This window comes from Hyla sarda, unplaced genomic scaffold (assembly GCF_029499605.1).
Source record: "Hyla sarda isolate aHylSar1 unplaced genomic scaffold, aHylSar1.hap1 scaffold_289, whole genome shotgun sequence".
Lineage (NCBI taxonomy): Eukaryota > Metazoa > Chordata > Amphibia > Anura > Hylidae > Hyla > Hyla sarda.
This window is the reverse complement of record NW_026609597.1, coordinates 319,096-342,712: the sequence shown is the minus strand read 5'-3', so window position 1 is coordinate 342,712 and position 23,617 is coordinate 319,096. Positions and strand designations below refer to the sequence as shown.

General features: G+C 46.0%; 10 non-coding genes across 10 annotated transcripts; all 10 read left to right on the top strand.

Moving 5' to 3' along the window:
- Positions 1–1,930: 1,930 nt before the first annotated feature.
- Positions 1,931–2,121, top strand: LOC130326888 (U2 spliceosomal RNA). Its single transcript, XR_008871421.1, has one exon. It is a non-coding gene; the product is annotated as a U2 spliceosomal RNA (small nuclear RNA).
- Positions 2,122–4,216: 2,095 nt separating this feature from the next.
- On the top strand, positions 4,217–4,407 carry LOC130326887 (U2 spliceosomal RNA). The gene has a single exon (XR_008871420.1). It is a non-coding gene; the product is annotated as a U2 spliceosomal RNA (small nuclear RNA).
- A 2,110-nt stretch (positions 4,408–6,517) lies between these two features.
- On the top strand, positions 6,518–6,708 carry LOC130326886 (U2 spliceosomal RNA). Its single transcript, XR_008871419.1, has one exon. It is a non-coding gene; the product is annotated as a U2 spliceosomal RNA (small nuclear RNA).
- Positions 6,709–8,761: 2,053 nt separating this feature from the next.
- LOC130326917 (U2 spliceosomal RNA) lies at positions 8,762–8,955 on the top strand. The gene has a single exon (XR_008871447.1). It is a non-coding gene; the product is annotated as a U2 spliceosomal RNA (small nuclear RNA).
- Positions 8,956–11,059: 2,104 nt separating this feature from the next.
- LOC130326914 (U2 spliceosomal RNA) lies at positions 11,060–11,251 on the top strand. Its single transcript, XR_008871444.1, has one exon. It is a non-coding gene; the product is annotated as a U2 spliceosomal RNA (small nuclear RNA).
- Positions 11,252–13,345: 2,094 nt separating this feature from the next.
- Positions 13,346–13,537, top strand: LOC130326906 (U2 spliceosomal RNA). Its single transcript, XR_008871437.1, has one exon. It is a non-coding gene; the product is annotated as a U2 spliceosomal RNA (small nuclear RNA).
- Positions 13,538–15,646: 2,109 nt separating this feature from the next.
- On the top strand, positions 15,647–15,836 carry LOC130326916 (U2 spliceosomal RNA). Its single transcript, XR_008871446.1, has one exon. It is a non-coding gene; the product is annotated as a U2 spliceosomal RNA (small nuclear RNA).
- Positions 15,837–17,928: 2,092 nt separating this feature from the next.
- On the top strand, positions 17,929–18,119 carry LOC130326885 (U2 spliceosomal RNA). Its single transcript, XR_008871418.1, has one exon. It is a non-coding gene; the product is annotated as a U2 spliceosomal RNA (small nuclear RNA).
- Positions 18,120–20,203: 2,084 nt separating this feature from the next.
- LOC130326883 (U2 spliceosomal RNA) lies at positions 20,204–20,394 on the top strand. Its single transcript, XR_008871416.1, has one exon. It is a non-coding gene; the product is annotated as a U2 spliceosomal RNA (small nuclear RNA).
- Positions 20,395–22,481: 2,087 nt separating this feature from the next.
- On the top strand, positions 22,482–22,672 carry LOC130326882 (U2 spliceosomal RNA). Its single transcript, XR_008871415.1, has one exon. It is a non-coding gene; the product is annotated as a U2 spliceosomal RNA (small nuclear RNA).
- Positions 22,673–23,617: the final 945 nt, after the last annotated feature.

Here is a 23,617-nt window from a genome sequence, read left to right as displayed (position 1 = left end):
GGAGCGTCCAGGCACAGGACTTCTGCTGCTGCTGACTAAATGGCCTCCTTAATTGGATCATTTGAGTAGCCAGCACACCTGTGCAGGTAGGGCATGACATGATAGGCAGCTGCCTTGATAGCGGGTGGGTGCTGAATGTTCCTAATTGACAAAATAAGATTAATGCTTATGAAGAAATATAAAATCTCATCCCTTCCCCAATATCGCGCCACACCCCTACCCCTTAATTCCCTGGTTGAACTTGATGGACATATGTCTTTTTTCGACCGTACTAACTATGTAACTATGTAACATAACATGGGGGGGGGGGGGGGTCTCCTGGCTGTTCACACAGGTGTGTCATTGCTGTACATTGACCATGCATTGCTTCTGTGGTATTGCAAAGGCAAAGACAAATGCTTCCAGCCATCCATTGCACTAATGGATTGGTCATCAGCTGGCTGTCTATGTCCCGCATCAATATAGACCAAAGTACAGAGGGTTAGGCTATGCTATTGTGCACCTACCTGATGCATCAGAAGGTGCGAGGCCCTTGCTAAATTCTGTGCACAGACTTTGAGATCTATACTTTAGACTGTATCTAAACCTGCTCCAACATGGACTGACATTCTGGCCTACTTTCAGCCGATGCGACTTGTCTGTCGCTGAACAGTCGCTTTTTATGTATTCAGCACCTATGTATAATGTTGTAAAAATGCTCTAGAAGCTAAAGTCGCAGAAATGTCACACATATTTGGCCTGCAACTTTCTGTGCGACAAATTCAGACAGGAAAAATCAGTATAAATCCTTAGAAAATTATCCCCCAGTGTCTCCATCTGCTGGCGGTATTGAATAAGCATTGCTGCACTGATGGGGTATGCATTAGACGAAAAAAAAGAAGAAAAAGAAGAATAATACGCCCAGAAAAGAGGCGAAAAGGAGAAAAACGTAAAAAAACGTGAAAAAAAAGTAAGAGGAAGAGAAGGGAAAAAAAGGTGGAAATGGGTTTAAAAGTGATTTCGGCGGAGAAATATATATATATATATATATATATATATATATATATATATATATATACGCGCACACACACACATATATATAAACGTATTCTCCGTTGAGATATTGCAGCCGCTGCTGTGTCCAGGCCCAGGAGCCTTAGCACTGTGCTGTGATGTCACTCAATACCACTGACATCACTAGGTGTAAACAACATCTCTCCTTTGCTGTGTATGTGACTATGGAGCTGTTTGGTGATGTCGTCTATTATGGCCTTCATAGAAGCAACAGGAGATTGTTGCATCCATCTAGAACCCTCAGAACTACAGTGCTATGATGTCACTCACTTCCACAGGCCTTGCAGAGTGTAAACAACAACAACCCAGCTTTGTTGTGTATGTAACCATAGGGATTTGTGATGTCACCTAGAACCTTCACAGCAGCGACAGCTTTATGAGGAGCATCAGCACTGCTCTGCCTGAGCAGAACCATCACCGCCATAGGTTGTCAAATAACCCGGGTTTAACCCACACAGGTAAGTCCAATGGGGTGCAGGCATGTCCTCTATGCTTACAGCTTCCCGTGGGTGTTGGTTTGATACCGTTTGGGGACAGCCAAGGAGGCATCTGCAGGCAACAAAGGTAGGTGTGTGCTTGTGTGTGTGTTTCCTATGCAGATCCTAAGCCCAGTGTCACATGCAAGTAGGAGGAGTAAGAAGGGTTCCTGGCAAATCCGGGTTATGGATTGCATTTAAAAAGGCCCCGTGGGAGTGCAATGGGCCCCTGTCTTGCTGCTTAGCAATAATGGTATGGGTTTAGGTTCTGCTGTGTGTACTGGTGGTTGACTGCCCCCCAGCCCAGAGTGTGCATGGAAAATTGTCTGGCAGCCTCCCTGACAGCAAGCAGTGATAGTGCCCATGAAGGGCACCTTGTTGGGCCCGCCCCTTTCACGGTTATCGCTTCTCGGCCTTTTGGCTAAGATCAAGTGTAGTATCTGTTCTTATCAGTTTAATATCTGATACGTCCCCTATCTGGGGACCATATATTAAATGGATTTTTGAGAACGGGGGCCGATTTCGAAGCTTGCTTCCGTCGCCCTATGCATTGACCCGATATGGCAGTATCTTCGGGTACAGTGCACCACCCCCTTACAGGGTTAAAAAGAAAGATTCCTACTTTCATTGCTACCTGCTTGCTGGCTAGCCAGCTAGCCAGCCCTGTGGGCCTTGCTGCTGCTGCAGCCAAAAAACAAAAGGTGGTGCTGCTGCTGCTTCTGCTGCTTCTGCTTCTGCTTGTGTCTGGCCGATGTTGGAGCGTCCAGGCACAGGACTTCTGCTGCTGCTGACTAAATGGCCTCCTTAATTGGATCATTTGAGTAGCCAGCACACCTGTGCAGGTAGGGCATGACATGATAGGCAGCTGCCTTGATAGCGGGTGGGTGCTGAATGTTCCTAATTGACAAAATAAGATTAATGCTTATGAAGAAATATAAAATCTCATCCCTTCCCCAATATCGCGCCACACCCCTACCCCTTAATTCCCTGGTTGAACTTGATGGACATATGTCTTTTTTCGACCGTACTAACTATGTAACTATGTAACATAACATGGGGGGGGGGGGGGTCTCCTGGCTGTTCACACAGGTGTGTCATTGCTGTACATTGACCATGCATTGCTTCTGTGGTATTGCAAAGGCAAAGACAAATGCTTCCAGCCATCCATTGCACTAATGGATTGGTCATCAGCTGGCTGTCTATGTCCCGCATCAATATAGACCAAAGTACAGAGGGTTAGGCTATGCTATTGTGCACCTACCTGATGCATCAGAAGGTGCGAGGCCCTTGCTAAATTCTGTGCACAGACTTTGAGATCTATACTTTAGACTGTATCTAAACCTGCTCCAACATGGACTGACATTCTGGCCTACTTTCAGCCGATGCGACTTGTCTGTCGCTGAACAGTCGCTTTTTATGTATTCAGCACCTATGTATAATGTTGTAAAAATGCTCTAGAAGCTAAAGTCGCAGAAATGTCACACATATTTGGCCTGCAACTTTCTGTGCGACAAATTCAGACAGGAAAAATCAGTATAAATCCTTAGAAAATTATCCCCCAGTGTCTCCATCTGCTGGCGGTATTGAATAAGCATTGCTGCACTGATGGGGTATGCATTAGACGAAAAAAAAGAAGAAAAAGAAGAATAATACGCCCAGAAAAGAGGCGAAAAGGAGAAAAACGTAAAAAAACGTGAAAAAAAAGTAAGAGGAAGAGAAGGGAAAAAAAGGTGGAAATGGGTTTAAAAGTGATTTCGGCGGAGAAATATATATATATATATATATATATATATATATATATATATATATATATACGCGCACACACACACATATATATAAACGTATTCTCCGTTGAGATATTGCAGCCGCTGCTGTGTCCAGGCCCAGGAGCCTTAGCACTGTGCTGTGATGTCACTCAATACCACTGACATCACTAGGTGTAAACAACATCTCTCCTTTGCTGTGTATGTGACTATGGAGCTGTTTGGTGATGTCGTCTATTATGGCCTTCATAGAAGCAACAGGAGATTGTTGCATCTATCTAGAACCCTCAGAACTACAGTGCTATGATGTCACTCACTTCCACAGGCCTTGCAGAGTGTAAACAACAACAACCCAGCTTTGTTGTGTATGTAACCATAGGGATTTGTGATGTCACCTAGAACCTTCACAGCAGCGACAGCTTTATGAGGAGCATCAGCACTGCTCTGCCTGAGCAGAACCATCACCGCCATAGGTTGTCAAATAACCCGGGTTTAACCCACACAGGTAAGTCCAATGGGGTGCAGGCATGTCCTCTATGCTTACAGCTTCCCGTGGGTGTTGGTTTGATACCGTTTGGGGACAGCCAAGGAGGCATCTGCAGGCAACAAAGGTAGGTGTGTGCTTGTGTGTGTGTTTCCTATGCAGATCCTAAGCCCAGTGTCACATGCAAGTAGGAGGAGTAAGAAGGGTTCCTGGCAAATCCGGGTTATGGATTGCATTTAAAAAGGCCCCGTGGGAGTGCAATGGGCCCCTGTCTTGCTGCTTAGCAATAATGGTATGGGTTTAGGTTCTGCTGTGTGTACTGGTGGTTGACTGCCCCCCAGCCCAGAGTGTGCATGGAAAATTGTCTGGCAGCCTCCCTGACAGCAAGCAGTGATAGTGCCCATGAAGGGCACCTTGTTGGGCCCGCCCCTTTCACGGTTATCGCTTCTCGGCCTTTTGGCTAAGATCAAGTGTAGTATCTGTTCTTATCAGTTTAATATCTGATACGTCCCCTATCTGGGGACCATATATTAAATGGATTTTTGAGAACGGGGGCCGATTTCGAAGCTTGCTTCCGTCGCCCTATGCATTGACCCGATATGGCAGTATCTTCGGGTACAGTGCACCACCCCCTTACAGGGTTAAAAAGAAAGATTCCTACTTTCATTGCTACCTGCTTGCTGGCTAGCCAGCTAGCCAGCCCTGTGGGCCTTGCTGCTGCTGCAGCCAAAAAACAAAAGGTGGTGCTGCTGCTGCTTCTGCTGCTTCTGCTTCTGCTTGTGTCTGGCCGCTGTTGGAGCGTCCAGGCACAGGACTTCTGCTGCTGCTGACTAAATGGCCTCCTTAATTGGATCATTTGAGTAGCCAGCACACCTGTGCAGGTAGGGCATGACATGATAGGCAGCTGCCTTGATAGCGGGTGGGTGCTGAATGTTCCTAATTGACAAAATAAGATTAATGCTTATGAAGAAATATAAAATCTCATCCCTTCCCCAATATCGCGCCACACCCCTACCCCTTAATTCCCTGGTTGAACTTGATGGACATATGTCTTTTTTCGACCGTACTAACTATGTAACTATGTAACATAACATGGGGGGGGGGGGGGGGGTCTCCTGGCTGTTCACACAGGTGTGTCATTGCTGTACATTGACCATGCATTGCTTCTGTGGTATTGCAAAGGCAAAGACAAATGCTTCCAGCCATCCATTGCACTAATGGATTGGTCATCAGCTGGCTGTCTATGTCCCGCATCAATATAGACCAAAGTACAGAGGGTTAGGCTATGCTATTGTGCACCTACCTGATGCATCAGAAGGTGCGAGGCCCTTGCTAAATTCTGTGCACAGACTTTGAGATCTATACTTTAGACTGTATCTAAACCTGCTCCAACATGGACTGACATTCTGGCCTACTTTCAGCCGATGCGACTTGTCTGTCGCTGAACAGTCGCTTTTTATGTATTCAGCACCTATGTATAATGTTGTAAAAATGCTCTAGAAGCTAAAGTCGCAGAAATGTCACACATATTTGGCCTGCAACTTTCTGTGCGACAAATTCAGACAGGAAAAATCAGTATAAATCCTTAGAAAATTATCCCCCAGTGTCTCCATCTGCTGGCGGTATTGAATAAGCATTGCTGCACTGATGGGGTATGCATTAGACGAAAAAAAAGAAGAAAAAGAAGAATAATACGCCCAGAAAAGAGGCGAAAAGGAGAAAAACGTAAAAAAACGTGAAAAAAAAGTAAGAGGAAGAGAAGGGAAAAAAAGGTGGAAATGGGTTTAAAAGTGATTTCGGCGGAGATATATATATATATATATATATATATATATATATATATATATATATATATATATATATATACACGCGCACACACACACATATATATAAACGTATTCTCCGTTGAGATATTGCAACCGCTGCTGTGTCCAGGCCCAGGAGCCTTAGCACTGTGCTGTGATGTCACTCAATACCACTGACATCACTAGGTGTAAACAACATCTCTCCTTTGCTGTGTATGTGACTATGGAGCTGTTTGGTGATGTCGTCTATTATGGCCTTCATAGAAGCAACAGGAGATTGTTGCATCCATCTAGAACCCTCAGAACTACAGTGCTATGATGTCACTCACTTCCACAGGCCTTGCAGAGTGTAAACAACAACAACCCAGCTTTGTTGTGTATGTAACCATAGGGATTTGTGATGTCACCTAGAACCTTCACAGCAGCGACAGCTTTATGAGGAGCATCAGCACTGCTCTGCCTGAGCAGAACCATCACCGCCATAGGTTGTCAAATAACCCGGGTTTAACCCACACAGGTAAGTCCAATGGGGTGCAGGCATGTCCTCTATGCTTACAGCTTCCCGTGGGTGTTGGTTTGATACCGTTTGGGGACAGCCAAGGAGGCATCTGCAGGCAACAAAGGTAGGTGTGTGCTTGTGTGTGTGTTTCCTATGCAGATCCTAAGCCCAGTGTCACATGCAAGTAGGAGGAGTAAGAAGGGTTCCTGGCAAATCCGGGTTATGGATTGCATTTAAAAAGGCCCCGTGGGAGTGCAATGGGCCCCTGTCTTGCTGCTTAGCAATAATGGTATGGGTTTAGGTTCTGCTGTGTGTACTGGTGGTTGACTGCCCCCCAGCCCAGAGTGTGCATGGAAAATTGTCTGGCAGCCTCCCTGACAGCAAGCAGTGATAGTGCCCATGAAGGGCACCTTGTTGGGCCCGCCCCTTTCACGGTTATCGCTTCTCGGCCTTTTGGCTAAGATCAAGTGTAGTATCTGTTCTTATCAGTTTAATATCTGATACGTCCCCTATCTGGGGACCATATATTAAATGGATTTTTGAGAACGGGGGCCGATTTCGAAGCTTGCTTCCGTCGCCCTATGCATTGACCCGATATGGCAGTATCTTCGGGTACAGTGCACCACCCCCTTACAGGGTTAAAAAGAAAGATTCCTACTTTCATTGCTACCTGCTTGCTGGCTAGCCAGCTAGCCAGCCCTGTGGGCCTTGCTGCTGCTGCAGCCAAAAAACAAAAGGTGGTGCTGCTGCTGCTTCTGCTGCTTCTGCTTCTGCTTGTGTCTGGCCGCTGTTGGAGCGTCCAGGCACAGGACTTCTGCTGCTGCTGACTAAATGGCCTCCTTAATTGGATCATTTGAGTAGCCAGCACACCTGTGCAGGTAGGGCATGACATGATAGGCAGCTGCCTTGATAGCGGGTGGGTGCTGAATGTTCCTAATTGACAAAATAAGATTAATGCTTATGAAGAAATATAAAATCTCATCCCTTCCCCAATATCGCGCCACACCCCTACCCCTTAATTCCCTGGTTGAACTTGATGGACATATGTCTTTTTTCGACCGTACTAACTATGTAACTATGTAACATAACATGGGGGGGGGGGGGGGGGTCTCCTGGCTGTTCACACAGGTGTGTCATTGCTGTACATTGACCATGCATTGCTTCTGTGGTATTGCAAAGGCAAAGACAAATGCTTCCAGCCATCCATTGCACTAATGGATTGGTCATCAGCTGGCTGTCTATGTCCCGCATCAATATAGACCAAAGTACAGAGGGTTAGGCTATGCTATTGTGCACCTACCTGATGCATCAGAAGGTGCGAGGCCCTTGCTAAATTCTGTGCACAGACTTTGAGATCTATACTTTAGACTGTATCTAAACCTGCTCCAACATGGACTGACATTCTGGCCTACTTTCAGCCGATGCGACTTGTCTGTCGCTGAACAGTCGCTTTTTATGTATTCAGCACCTATGTATAATGTTGTAAAAATGCTCTAGAAGCTAAAGTCGCAGAAATGTCACACATATTTGGCCTGCAACTTTCTGTGCGACAAATTCAGACAGGAAAAATCAGTATAAATCCTTAGAAAATTATCCCCCAGTGTCTCCATCTGCTGGCGGTATTGAATAAGCATTGCTGCACTGATGGGGTATGCATTAGACGAAAAAAAAGAAGAAAAAGAAGAATAATACGCCCAGAAAAGAGGCGAAAAGGAGAAAAACGTAAAAAAACGTGAAAAAAAAGTAAGAGGAAGAGAAGGGAAAAAAAGGTGGAAATGGGTTTAAAAGTGATTTCGGCGGAGAATTATATATATATATATATATATATATATATATATATATATATATATACGCGCACACACACACATATATATAAACGTATTCTCCGTTGAGATATTGCAGCCGCTGCTGTGTCCAGGCCCAGGAGCCTTAGCACTGTGCTGTGATGTCACTCAATACCACTGACATCACTAGGTGTAAACAACATCTCTCCTTTGCTGTGTATGTGACTATGGAGCTGTTTGGTGATGTCGTCTATTATGGCCTTCATAGAAGCAACAGGAGATTGTTGCATCCATCTAGAACCCTCAGAACTACAGTGCTATGATGTCACTCACTTCCACAGGCCTTGCAGAGTGTAAACAACAACAACCCAGCTTTGTTGTGTATGTAACCATAGGGATTTGTGATGTCACCTAGAACCTTCACAGCAGCGACAGCTTTATGAGGAGCATCAGCACTGCTCTGCCTGAGCAGAACCATCACCGCCATAGGTTGTCAAATAACCCGGGTTTAACCCACACAGGTAAGTCCAATGGGGTGCAGGCATGTCCTCTATGCTTACAGCTTCCCGTGGGTGTTGGTTTGATACCGTTTGGGGACAGCCTTGTTTCCTATGCAGATCCTAAGCCCAGTGTCACATGCAAGTAGGAGGAGTAAGAAGGGTTCCTGGCAAATCCGGGTTATGGATTGCATTTAAAAAGGCCCCGTGGGAGTGCAATGGGCCCCTGTCTTGCTGCTTAGCAATAATGGTATGGGTTTAGGTTCTGCTGTGTGTACTGGTGGGTTGACTGCCCCCCAGCCCAGAGTGTGCATGGAAAATAGGTCTGGCAGCCTCCCTGACAGCAAGCAGTGATAGTGCCCATGAAGGGCACCTTGTTGGGCCCGCCCCTTTCACGGTTATCGCTTCTCGCCTTTTGGCTAAGATCAAGTGTAGTATCTGTTCTTATCAGTTTACAATCTGATACGTCCCCTATCTGGGGACCATATATTAAATGGATTTTTGAGAACGGGGGGGCCGATTTCGAAGCTTGCTTCCGTCGCCCCTATGCATTGACCCCGATATGGCAGTATCTTCGGGTACAGTGCACCAACCACCCCTTACAGGGTTAAAAAGAAAGATTCCTACTTTCATTGCTACCTGCTTGCTGGCTAGCCAGCTAGCCAGCCCTGTGGGCCTTGCTGCTGCTGCAGCCAAAAAACAAAAGGTGGTAGCTTCTGCTGCTGCTTCTGCTTCTGCTTGTGTCTGGCCGCTGTTGGAGCGTCCAGGCAACAGGACTTCTGCTGCTGCTGACTAAATGGCCTCCTTATTGGATCATTTGAGTAGCCAGCACACCTGTGCAGGTAGGGCATGACATGATAGGCAGCTGCCTTGATAGCGGGTGGGTGCTGAATATTCCTAATTGACAAAATAAGATTAATGCTTATGAAGAAATATAAAATCTCATCCCTTCCCCCAATATCGCGCCACACCCCTACCCCTTAATTCCCTGGTTTGAACTTGATGGACATATGTCTTTTTTCGACCCGTACTAACTATGTAACTATGTAACATAACATGGGGGGGGGGGGGGTCTCCTGGCTGTTCACACAGGTGTGTCATTGCTGTACATTGACCATGCATTGCTTCTGTGGTATTGCAAAGGCAAAGACAAATGCTTTCCAGCCATCTCATTGCACTAATGGATTGGGTCATCAGCTGGCTGTCTATGTCCCGCATCAATAATAGACCAAAGTACAGAGGGTTAGGCTATGCTATTGTTGCACCTACCTGATGCATCAGAAGGTGCGAGGCCCTTGGCTAAATTCTGTGCACAGACTTTGAGATCTATACTTTAGACTGTATCTAAACCTGCTCCAACATGGACTGACATTCTGGCCTACTTTCAGCCGATGCGACTTGTCTGTCGCTGAACAGTCGCTTTTTATGTATTCAGCACCTATGTATAATGTTGTAAAAATGCTCTAGAAGCTAAAGTCGCAGAAATGTCACACATATTTGGCCTGCAACTTTCTGTGCGACAAATTCAGACAGGAAAAATCAGTATAAATCCTTAGAAAATTATCCCCCAGTGTCTCCATCTGCTGGCGGTATTGAATAAGCATTGCTGCACTGATGGGGTATGCATTTAGACGAAAAAAAAGAAGAAAAAGAAGAATAATACGCCCAGAAAGAGGCGAAAAGGAGAAAAACGTTAAAAAAAACGTGAAAAAAAAGTAAGAGGAAGAGAAGGGAAAAAAAGGTGTGGAAATGGGTTTAAAAGTGATTTCGGCGGAGAAATATAGTATATATATATATATATATATATATATATATATATATATATACGCGCACACACACACATATATATAAACGTATTCTCCGTTGAGATATTGCAGCCGCTGCTGTGTCCAGGCCCAGGAGCCTTAGCACTGTGCTGTGATGTCACTCAATACCACTGACATCACTAGGTGTAAACAACATCTCTCCTTGCTGTGTATGTGACTATGGAGCTGTTTGGTGATGTCGTCTATTATGGCCTTCATAGAAGCAACAGGAGATTGTTGCATCCATCTAGAACCCTCAGAACTACAGTGCTATGATGTCACTCACTTCCACAGGCCTTGCAGAGTGTAAACAACAACAACCCAGCTTTGTTGTGTATGTAAACATAGGGATTTGTGATGTCACCTAGAACCTTCACAGCAGCGACAGGCTTTATGAGGAGCATCAGCACTGCTCTGCCTGAGCAGAACCATCACCGCCCATAGGTTGTCAAATAACCCGGGTTTAACCCACACAGGTAAGTCCAATGGGGTGCAGGCATGTCCTCTATGCTTACAGCTTCCCGTGGGTGTTGGTTTGATACCGTTTGGGGACAGCCAAGGAGGCATCTGCAGGCACAAAGGTAGGTGTGTGCTTGTGTGTGTGTTTCCTATGCAGATCCTAAGCCCAGTGTCACATGCAAGTAGGAGGAGTAAGAAGGGTTCCTGGCAAATCCGGGTTATGGATTGCATTTAAAAGGCCCCGTGGGAGTGCAATGGGCCCCTGTCTTGCTGCTTAGCAATAATGGTATGGGTTTAGGTTCTGCTGTGTGTACTGGTGGTTGACTGCCCCCCAGCCCAGAGTGTGCATGGAAAATTGTCTGGCAGCCTCCCTGACAGCAAGCAGTGATAGTGCCCATGAAGGGCACCTTGTTGGGCCCGCCCCTTTCACGGTTATCGCTTCCTCGGCCTTTTGGCTAAGATCAAGTGTAGTATCTGTTCTTATCAGTTTAATATCTGATACGTCCCCTATCTGGGGACCATATATTAAATGGATTTTGAGAACGGGGGCCGATTTCGAAGCTTGCTTCCGTCGCCCCTATGCATTGACCCGATATGGCAGTATCTTCGGGTACAGTGCACCACCCCCTTACAGGGTTAAAAAGAAAGATTCCTACTTTCATTGCTACCTGCTTGCTGGCTAGCCAGCTGAGCCAGCCCTGTGGGCCTTGCTGCTGCTGCAGCCAAAAAACAAAAGGTGGTGCTGCTGCTGCTTCTGCTGCTTCTGCTTCTGCTTGTGTCTGGCCGCTGTTGGAGCGTCCAGGCACAGGACTTCTGCTGCTGCTGACTAAATGGCCTCCTTAATTGGATCATTTGAGTAGCCAGCACACCTGTGCAGGTAGGGCATGACATGATAGGCAGCTGCCTTGATAGCGGGTGGGTGCCTGAATGTTACCTAATTGAACAAAATAAGATTAATGCTTATGAAGAAATATAAAATCTCATCCCTTCCCCAATATCGCGCCACACCCCTACCCCTTAATTCCCTGGTTGAACTTGATGGACATATGTCTTTTTCGACCGTACTAACTATGTAACTATGTAACATAACATGGGGGGGGGGGGGGTCTCCTGGCTGTTCACACAGGTGTGTCATTGCTGTACATTGACCATGCATTGCTTCTGTGGTATTGCAAAGGCAAAGACAAATGCTTCCAGCCATCCATTGCACTAATGGATTGGTCATCAGCTGGCTGTCTATGTCCCGCATCAATATAGACCAAAGTACAGGAGGGTTAGGCTATGCTATTGTGCACCTACCTGATGCATCAGAAGGTGCGAGGCCCTTGCTAAATTCTGTGCACAGACTTTGAGATCTATACTTTAGACTGTATCTAAACCTGCTCCAACATGGACTGACATTCTGGCCTACTTTCAGCCGATGCGACTTGTCTGTCGCTGAACAGTCCGCTTTTTATGTATTCAGCACCTATGTATAATGTTGTAAAAAATGCTCTAGAAGCTAAAGTCGCAGAAATGTCACACATATTTGGCCTGCAACTTTCTGTGCGACAAATTCAGACAGGGAAAAATCAGTATAAATCCTTAGAAAATTATCCCCCAGTGTCTCCATCTGCTGGCGGGTATTGAATAAGCATTGCTGCACTGATGGGGTATGCATTAGACGAAAAAAAAAGAAGAAAAAGAAGAATAATACGCCCAGAAAAGAGGCGAAAAGGAGAAAACGTAAAAAAACGTGAAAAAAAAAGTAAGAGGAAGAGAAGGGAAAAAAAGGTGGAAATGGGTTTAAAAGTGATTTCGGCGGAGAAATATATATTATATATATATATATATAATATATATATATACGCGCACACACACACATATATATAAACGTATTCTCCGTTGAGATATTGCAGCCGCTGCTGTGTCCAGGCCCAGGAGCCTTAGCACTGTACTGTGATGTCACTCAATACCACTGACATCACTAGGTGTAAACAACATCTCTCCTTTGCTGTGTATGTGGACTATGGAGCTGTTTGGTGATGTCGTCTATTATGGCCTTCATAGAAGCAACAGGAGATTGTTGCATCCATCTAGAACCCTCAGAACTACAGTGCTATGATGTCACTCACTTCCACAGGCCTTGCAGAGTGTAAACAACAACAACCCAGCTTTGTTGTGTATGTAACCATAGGGATTTGTGATGTCACCTAGAACCTTCACAGCAGCGACAGCTTTATGAGGAGCATCAGCACTGCTCTGCCTGAGCAGAACCATCACCGCCATAGGTTGTCAAATAACCGGGTTTAACCCACACAGTAAGTCCAATGGGGTGCAGGCATGTCCTCTATGCTTACAGCTTCCCGTGGGTGTTGGTTTGATACCGTTTGGGGGACAGCCAAGGAGGCATCTGCAGGCAACAAAGGTAGGTGTGTGCTTGTGTGTGTGTTTCCTATGCAGATCCTAAGCCCAGTGTCACATGCAAGTAGGAGGAGTAAGAAGGGTTCCTGGCAAATCCGGGTTATGGATTGCATTTAAAAAGGCCCCGTTGGGAGTGCAATGGGCCCCTGTCTTGCTGCTTAGCAATAATGGTATGGGTTTAGGTTCTGCTGTGTGTACTGGTGGTTGACTGCCCCCCAGCCCAGAGTGTGCATGGAAAATTGTCTGGCAGCCTCCCTGACAGCAAGCAGTGATAGTGCCCATGAAGGGCACCTTGTTGGCCCGCCCCTTTCACGGTTATCGCTTCTCGGCCTTTTGGCTAAGATCAAGTGTAGTATCTGTTCTTATCAGTTTAATATCTGATACGTCCCCTATCTGGGGACCATATATTAAATGGATTTTTGAGAACGGGGGCCGATTTCGAAGCTTGCTTCCGTCGCCCTATGCATTGACCCGATATGGCAGTATCTTCGGGGTACAGTGCACCACCCCCTTACAGGGTTAAAAAGAAAGATTCCTACTTTCATTGCTACCTGCTTGCTGGCTAGCCAGCTAGCCAGCCCTGTGGGCCTTGCTGCTGCTGCAGCCAAAAAACAAAAGGTGGTGCTGCTGCTGCTGTCTGCTGCTTCTGCTTCTGCTTGTGTCTGGCCGCTGTTGGAGCGTCCAGGCACAGGACTTCTGCTGCTGCTGACTAAATGGCCTCCTTAATTGGATCATTTGAGTAGCCAGCACACCTGTGCAGGTAGGGCATGACATGATAGGCAGCTGCCTTGATAGCGGGTGGGGTGCTGAATGTTCCTAATTGACAAAATAAGATTAATGCTTATGAAGAAATATAAAATCTCATCCCTTCCCCAATATCGCGCCACACACCACACCCTACCCCTTAATTCCCTGGTTGAACTTGATGGACATATGTCTTTTTTCGACCGTACTAACTATGTAACTATGTAACATAACATGGGGGGGGGGGGGGGGGTCTCCTGGCTGTTCACACAGGTGTGTCATTGCTGTACATTGACCATGCATTGCTTCTGTGGTATTGCAAAGCAAAGACAAATGCTTCCAGCCATCCATTGCACTAATGGATTGGTCATCAGCTGGCTGTCTATGTCCCGCATCAATATAGACCAAAGTACAGAGGGTTAGGCTATGCTATTGTGCACCTACCTGATGCATCAGAAGGTGCGAGGCCCTTGCTAAATTCTGTGCACAGACTTTGAGATCTATACTTTAGACTGTATCTAAACCTGCTCCAACATGGACTGACATTCTGGCCTACTTTCAGCCGATGCGACTTGTCTGTCGCTGAACAGTCGCTTTTTATGTATTCAGCACCTATGTATAATGTTGTAAAAATGCTCTAGAAGCTAAAGTCGCAGAAATGTCACACATATTTGGCCTGCAACTTTCTGTGCGACAAATTCAGGACAGGAAAAATCAGTATAAATCCTTAGAAAATTATCCCCCAGTGGTCTCCATCTGCTGGCGGTATTGAATAAGCATTGCTGCACTGATGGGGTATGCATTAGACGGAAAAAAAAGAAGAAAAAGAAGAATAATACGCCCAGAAAAGAGGCGAAAAGGAGAAAAACGTAAAAAAACGTGAAAAAAAAGTAAGAGGAAGAGAAGGGAAAAAAAGGTGGAAATGGTTTAAAAGTGATTTCGGCGGAGAATTATATATATATATATATATATATATATATATATATATATATATATATACGCGCACACACACACATATATATAAACGTATTCTCCGTTGAGATATTGCAGCCGCTGCTGTGTCCAGGCCCAGGAGCCTTAGCACTGTGCTGTGATGTCACTCAATACCACTGACATCACTAGGTGTAAACAACATCTCTCCTTTGCTGTGTATGTGACTATGGAGCTGTTTGGTGATGTCGTCTATTATGGCCTTCATAGAAGCAACAGGAGATTGTTGCATCCATCTAGAACCCTCAGAACTACAGTGCTATGATGTCACTCACTTCCACAGGCCTTGCAGAGTGTAAACAACAACAACCAGCTTTGTTGTGTATGTAACCATAGGGATTTGTGATGTCACCTAGAACCTTCACAGCAGCGACAGCTTTATGAGGAGCATCAGCACTGCTCTGCCTGAGCAGAACCATCACCGCCATAGGTTGTCAAATAACCCGGGTTTAACCCACACAGGTAAGTCCAACTGGGGTGCAGGCATGTCCTCTATGCTTACAGGCTTCCCGTGGGTGTTGGTTTGATACCGTTTGGGGACAGCCAAGGAGGCATCTGCAGGCAACAAAGGTAGGTGTGTGCTTGTGTGTGTGTTTCCTATGCAGATCCTAAGCCCAGTGTCACATGCAAGTAGGAGGAGTAAGAAGGGTTCCTGGCAAATCCGGGTTATGGATTGCATTTAAAAAGGCCCCGTGGGAGTGCAATGGGCCCCTGTCTTGCTGCTTAGCAATAATGGGTATGGGTTTAGGTTCTGCTGTGTGTACTGGTGGTTGACTGCCCCCCAGCCCAGAGTGTGCATGGAAAATTGTCTGGCAGCCTCCCTGACAGCAAGCAGTGATAGTGCCCATGAAGGGCACCTTGTTGGGCCCGCCCCTTTCACGGTTATCGCTTCTCGGCTTTTGGCTAAGATCAAGTGTAGTATCTGTTCTTATCAGTTTACTATCTGATACGTCCCCTATCTGGGGACCATATATTAAATGGATTTTTGAGAACGGGGGCCGATTTCGAAGCTTGCTTCCGTCGCCCTATGCATTGACCCGATATGGCAGTATCTTCGGGTACAGTGCACCACCCCCTTACAGGGTTAAAAAGAAAGATTCCTACTTTCATTGCTACCTGCTTGCTGGCTAGCCAGCTAGCCAGCCCTGTGGGGCCTTGCTGCTGCTGCAGCCAAAAAACAAAAGGTGGTGCTTCTGCTTGTGTCCTGGCCGCTGTTGGAGCGTCCAGGCACAGGACTTCTGCTGCTGCTGACTAAATGGCCTCCTTAATTGGATCATTTGAGTAGCCAGCACACCTGTGCAGGTAGGGCATGACATGATAGGCAGCTGCCTTGATAGCGGGGTGGGTGCTGAATGTTCCTAATTGACAAAATAAGATTAATGCTTATGAAGAAATATAAAATCTCATCCCTTCCCCCAATATCGCGCCACACCCCTACCCCTTAATTCCCTGGTTGAACTTGATGGACATATGTCTTTTTTCGACCGTACTAACTATGTAACTATGTAACATAACATGGGGGGGGGGGGGGGGGGGGGGTCCTCCTGGCTGTTCACACAGGTGTGTCATTGCTGGTACGTCATTGCTGTACATTGACCATGCATTGCTTCTGTGGTATTGCAAAGGCAAAGACAAATGCTTCCAGCCATCCATTGCACTAATGGATTGGTCATCAGCTGGCTGTCTATGTCCCGCATCAATATAGACCAAAGTACAGAGGGTTAGGCTATGCTATTGTGCACCTACCTGATGCATCAGAAGGTGCGAGGCCCTTGCTAAATTCTGTGCACAGACTTTGAGATCTATACTTTAGACTGTATCTAAACCTGCTCCAACATGGACTGACATTCTGGCCTACTTTCAGCCGATGCGACTTGTCTGTCGCTGAACAGTCGCTTTTTATGTATTCAGCACCTATGTATAATGTTGTAAAAATGCTCTAGAAGCTAAAGTCGCAGAAATGTCACACATATTTGGCCTGCAACTTTCTGTGCGACAAATTCAGACAGGAAAAATCAGTATAAATCCTTAGAAAATTATCCCCCAGTGTCTCCATCTGCTGGCGGTATTGAATAAGCATTGCTGCACTGATGGGGTATGCATTAGACGAAAAAAAAGAAGAAAAAGAAGAATAATACGCCCAGAAAAGAGGCGAAAAGGAGAAAAACGTAAAAAAACGTGAAAAAAAAGTAAGAGGAAGAGAAGGGAAAAAAAGGTGGAAATGGGTTTAAAAGTGATTTCGGCGGAGAAATATATATATATATATATATATATATATATATATATATATATACGCGCACACACACACATATATATAAACGTATTCTCCGTTGAGATATTGCAGCCGCTGCTGTGTCCAGGCCCAGGAGCCTTAGCACTGTGCTGTGATGTCACTCAATACCACTGACATCACTAGGTGTAAACAACATCTCTCCTTTGCTGTGTATGTGACTATGGAGCTGTTTGGTGATGTCGTCTATTATGGCCTTCATAGAAGCAACAGGAGATTGTTGCATCCATCTAGAACCCTCAGAACTACAGTGCTATGATGTCACTCACTTCCACAGGCCTTGCAGAGTGTAAACAACAACAACCCAGCTTTGTTGTGTATGTAACCATAGGGATTTGTGATGTCACCTAGAACCTTCACAGCAGCGACAGCTTTATGAGGAGCATCAGCACTGCTCTGCCTGAGCAGAACCATCACCGCCATAGGTTGTCAAATAACCCGGGTTTAACCCACACAGGTAAGTCCAATGGGGTGCAGGCATGTCCTCTATGCTTACAGCTTCCCGTGGGTGTTGGTTTGATACCGTTTGGGGACAGCCAAGGAGGCATCTGCAGGCAACAAAGGTAGGTGTGTGCTTGTGTGTGTGTTTCCTATGCAGATCCTAAGCCCAGTGTCACATGCAAGTAGGAGGAGTAAGAAGGGTTCCTGGCAAATCCGGGTTATGGATTGCATTTAAAAAGGCCCCGTGGGAGTGCAATGGGCCCCTGTCTTGCTGCTTAGCAATAATGGTATGGGTTTAGGTTCTGCTGTGTGTACTGGTGGTTGACTGCCCCCCAGCCCAGAGTGTGCATGGAAAATTGTCTGGCAGCCTCCCTGACAGCAAGCAGTGATAGTGCCCATGAAGGGCACCTTGTTGGGCCCGCCCCTTTCACGGTTATCGCTTCTCGGCCTTTTGGCTAAGATCAAGTGTAGTATCTGTTCTTATCAGTTTAATATCTGATACGTCCCCTATCTGGGGACCATATATTAAATGGATTTTTGAGAACGGGGGCCGATTTCGAAGCTTGCTTCCGTCGCCCTATGCATTGACCCGATATGGCAGTATCTTCGGGTACAGTGCACCACCCCCTTACAGGGTTAAAAAGAAAGATTCCTACTTTCATTGCTACCTGCTTGCTGGCTAGCCAGCTAGCCAGCCCTGTGGGCCTTGCTGCTGCTGCAGCCAAAAAACAAAAGGTGGTGCTGCTGCTGCTTCTGCTGCTTCTGCTTCTGCTTGTGTCTGGCCGCTGTTGGAGCGTCCAGGCACAGGACTTCTGCTGCTGCTGACTAAATGGCCTCCTTAATTGGATCATTTGAGTAGCCAGCACACCTGTGCAGGTAGGGCATGACATGATAGGCAGCTGCCTTGATAGCGGGTGGGTGCTGAATGTTCCTAATTGACAAAATAAGATTAATGCTTATGAAGAAATATAAAATCTCATCCCTTCCCCAATATCGCGCCACACCCCTACCCCTTAATTCCCTGGTTGAACTTGATGGACATATGTCTTTTTTCGACCGTACTAACTATGTAACTATGTAACATAACATGGGGGGGGGGGGGGGTCTCCTGGCTGTTCACACAGGTGTGTCATTGCTGTACATTGACCATGCATTGCTTCTGTGGTATTGCAAAGGCAAAGACAAATGCTTCCAGCCATCCATTGCACTAATGGATTGGTCATCAGCTGGCTGTCTATGTCCCGCATCAATATAGACCAAAGTACAGAGGGTTAGGCTATGCTATTGTGCACCTACCTGATGCATCAGAAGGTGCGAGGCCCTTGCTAAATTCTGTGCACAGACTTTGAGATCTATACTTTAGACTGTATCTAAACCTGCTCCAACATGGACTGACATTCTGGCCTACTTTCAGCCGATGCGACTTGTCTGTCGCTGAACAGTCGCTTTTTATGTATTCAGCACCTATGTATAATGTTGTAAAAATGCTCTAGAAGCTAAAGTCGCAGAAATGTCACACATATTTGGCCTGCAACTTTCTGTGCGACAAATTCAGACAGGAAAAATCAGTATAAATCCTTAGAAAATTATCCCCCAGTGTCTCCATCTGCTGGCGGTATTGAATAAGCATTGCTGCACTGATGGGGTATGCATTAGACGAAAAAAAAGAAGAAAAAGAAGAATAATACGCCCAGAAAAGAGGCGAAAAGGAGAAAAACGTAAAAAAACGTGAAAAAAAAGTAAGAGGAAGAGAAGGGAAAAAAAGGTGGAAATGGGTTTAAAAGTGATTTCGGCGGAGAAATATATATATATATATATATATATATATATATATATACGCGCACACACACACATATATATAAACGTATTCTCCGTTGAGATATTGCAGCCGCTGCTGTGTCCAGGCCCAGGAGCCTTAGCACTGTACTGTGATGTCACTCAATACCACTGACATCACTAGGTGTAAACAACATCTCTCCTTTGCTGTGTATGTGACTATGGAGCTGTTTGGTGATGTCGTCTATTATGGCCTTCATAGAAGCAACAGGAGATTGTTGCATCCATCTAGAACCCTCAGAACTACAGTGCTATGATGTCACTCACTTCCACAGGCCTTGCAGAGTGTAAACAACAACAACCCAGCTTTGTTGTGTATGTAACCATAGGGATTTGTGATGTCACCTAGAACCTTCACAGCAGCGACAGCTTTATGAGGAGCATCAGCACTGCTCTGCCTGAGCAGAACCATCACCGCCATAGGTTGTCAAATAACCCGGGTTTAACCCACACAGGTAAGTCCAATGGGGTGCAGGCATGTCCTCTATGCTTACAGCTTCCCGTGGGTGTTGGTTTGATACCGTTTGGGGACAGCCAAGGAGGCATCTGCAGGCAACAAAGGTAGGTGTGTGCTTGTGTGTGTGTTTCCTATGCAGATCCTAAGCCCAGTGTCACATGCAAGTAGGAGGAGTAAGAAGGGTTCCTGGCAAATCCGGGTTATGGATTGCATTTAAAAAGGCCCCGTGGGAGTGCAATGGGCCCCTGTCTTGCTGCTTAGCAATAATGGTATGGGTTTAGGTTCTGCTGTGTGTACTGGTGGTTGACTGCCCCCCAGCCCAGAGTGTGCATGGAAAATTGTCTGGCAGCCTCCCTGACAGCAAGCAGTGATAGTGCCCATGAAGGGCACCTTGTTGGGCCCGCCCCTTTCACGGTTATCGCTTCTCGGCCTTTTGGCTAAGATCAAGTGTAGTATCTGTTCTTATCAGTTTAATATCTGATACGTCCCCTATCTGGGGACCATATATTAAATGGATTTTTGAGAACGGGGGCCGATTTCGAAGCTTGCTTCCGTCGCCCTATGCATTGACCCGATATGGCAGTATCTTCGGGTACAGTGCACCACCCCCTTACAGGGTTAAAAAGAAAGATTCCTACTTTCATTGCTACCTGCTTGCTGGCTAGCCAGCTAGCCAGCCCTGTGGGCCTTGCTGCTGCTGCAGCCAAAAAACAAAAGGTGGTGCTGCTGCTGCTTCTGCTGCTTCTGCTTGTGTCTGGCCGCTGTTGGAGCGTCCAGGCACAGGACTTCTGCTGCTGCTGACTAAATGGCCTCCTTAATTGGATCATTTGAGTAGCCAGCACACCTGTGCAGGTAGGGCATGACATGATAGGCAGCTGCCTTGATAGCGGGTGGGTGCTGAATGTTCCTAATTGACAAAATAAGATTAATGCTTATGAAGAAATATAAAATCTCATCCCTTCCCCAATATCGCGCCACACCCCTACCCCTTAATTCCCTGGTTGAACTTGATGGACATATGTCTTTTTTCGACCGTACTAACTATGTAACTATGTAACATAACATGGGGGGGGGGGGGGTCTCCTGGCTGTTCACACAGGTGTGTCATTGCTGTACATTGACCATGCATTGCTTCTGTGGTATTGCAAAGGCAAAGACAAATGCTTCCAGCCATCCATTGCACTAATGGATTGGTCATCAGCTGGCTGTCTATGTCCCGCATCAATATAGACCAAAGTACAGAGGGTTAGGCTATGCTATTGTGCACCTACCTGATGCATCAGAAGGTGCGAGGCCCTTGCTAAATTCTGTGCACAGACTTTGAGATCTATACTTTAGACTGTATCTAAACCTGCTCCAACATGGACTGACATTCTGGCCTACTTTCAGCCGATGCGACTTGTCTGTCGCTGAACAGTCGCTTTTTATGTATTCAGCACCTATGTATAATGTTGTAAAAATGCTCTAGAAGCTAAAGTCGCAGAAATGTCACACATATTTGGCCTGCAACTTTCTGTGCGACAAATTCAGACAGGAAAAATCAGTATAAATCCTTAGAAAATTATCCCCCAGTGTCTCCATCTGCTGGCGGTATTGAATAAGCATTGCTGCACTGATGAGGTATGCATTAGACGAAAAAAAAGAAGAAAAAGAAGAATAATACGCCCAGAAAAGAGGCGAAAAGGAGAAAAACGTAAAAAAACGTGAAAAAAAAGTAAGAGGAAGAGAAGGGAAAAAAAGGTGGAAATGGGTTTAAAAGTGATTTCGGCGGAGAAATATATATATATATATATATATATATATATATATATATGTATATATACGCGCACACACACACATATATATAAACGTATTCTCCGTTGAGATATTGCAGCCGCTGCTGTGTCCAGGCCCAGGAGCCTTAGCACTGTGCTGTGATGTCACTCAATACCACTGACATCACTAGGTGTAAACAACATCTCTCCTTTGCTGTGTATGTGACTATGGAGCTGTTTGGTGATGTCGTCTATTATGGCCTTCATAGAAGCAACAGGAGATTGTTGCATCCATCTAGAACCCTCAGAACTACAGTGCTATGATGTCACTCACTTCCACAGGCCTTGCAGAGTGTAAACAACAACAACCCAGCTTTGTTGTGTATGTCACCATAGGGATTTGTGATGTCACCTAGAACCTTCACAGCAGCGACAGCTTTATGAGGAGCATCAGCACTGCTCTGCCTGAGCAGAACCATCACCGCCATAGGTTGTCAAATAACCCGGGTTTAACCCACACAGGTAAGTCCAATGGGGTGCAGGCATGTCCTCTATGCTTACAGCTTCCCGTGGGTGTTGGTTTGATACCGTTTGGGGACAGCCAAGGAGGCATCTGCAGGCAACAAAGGTAGGTGTGTGCTTGTGTGTGTGTTTCCTATGCAGATCCTAAGCCCAGTGTCACATGCAAGTAGGAGGAGTAAGAAGGGTTCCTGGCAAATCCGGGTTATGGATTGCATTTAAAAAGGCCCCGTGGGAGTGCAATGGGCCCCTGTCTTGCTGCTTAGCAATAATGGTATGGGTTTAGGTTCTGCTGTGTGTACTGGTGGTTGACTGCCCCCCAGCCCAGAGTGTGCATGGAAAATTGTCTGGCAGCCTCCCTGACAGCAAGCAGTGATAGTGCCCATGAAGGGCACCTTGTTGGGCCCGCCCCTTTCACGGTTATCGCTTCTCGGCCTTTTGGCTAAGATCAAGTGTAGTATCTGTTCTTATCAGTTTAATATCTGATACGTCCCCTATCTGGGGACCATATATTAAATGGATTTTTGAGAACGGGGGCCGATTTCGAAGCTTGCTTCCGTCGCCCTATGCATTGACCCGATATGGCAGTATCTTCGGGTACAGTGCACCACCCCCTTACAGGGTTAAAAATAAAGATTCCTACTTTCATTGCTACCTGCTTGCTGGCTAGCCAGCTAGCCAGCCCTGTGGGCCTTGCTGCTGCTGCAGCCAAAAAACAAAAGGTGGTGCTGCTGCTGCTTCTGCTGCTTCTGCTTGTGTCTGGCCGCTGTTGGAGCGTCCAGGCACAGGACTTCTGCTGCTGCTGACTAAATGGCCTCCTTAATTGGATCATTTGAGTAGCCAGCACACCTGTGCAGGTAGGGCATGACATGATAGGCAGCTGCCTTGATAGCGGGTGGGTGCTGAATGCTCCTAATTGACAAAATAAGATTAATGCTTATGAAGAAATATAAAATCTCATCCCTTCCCCAATATCGCGCCACACCCCTACCCCTTAATTCCCTGGTTGAACTTGATGGACATATGTCTTTTTTCGACCGTACTAACTATGTAACTATGTAACATAACATGGGGGGGGGGGGGTCTCCTGGCGGTTCACACAGGTGTGTCATTGCTGTACATTGACCATGCATTGCTTCTGTGGTATTGCAAAGGCAAAGACAAATGCTTCCAGCCATCCATTGCACTAATGGATTGGTCATCAGCTGGCTGTCTATGTCCCGCATCAATATAGACCAAAGTACAGAGGGTTAGGCTATGCTATTGTGCACCTACCTGATGCATCAGAAGGTGCGAGGCCCTTGCTAAATTCTGTGCACAGACTTTGAGATCTATACTTTAGACTGTATCTAAACCTGCTCCAACATGGACTGACATTCTGGCCTACTTTCAGCCGATGCGACTTGTCTGTCGCTGAACAGTCGCTTTTTATGTATTCAGCACCTATGTATAATGTTGTAAAAATGCTCTAGAAGCTAAAGTCGCAGAAATGTCACACATATTTGGCCTGCAACTTTCTGTGCGACAAATTCAGACAGGAAAAATCAGTATAAATCCT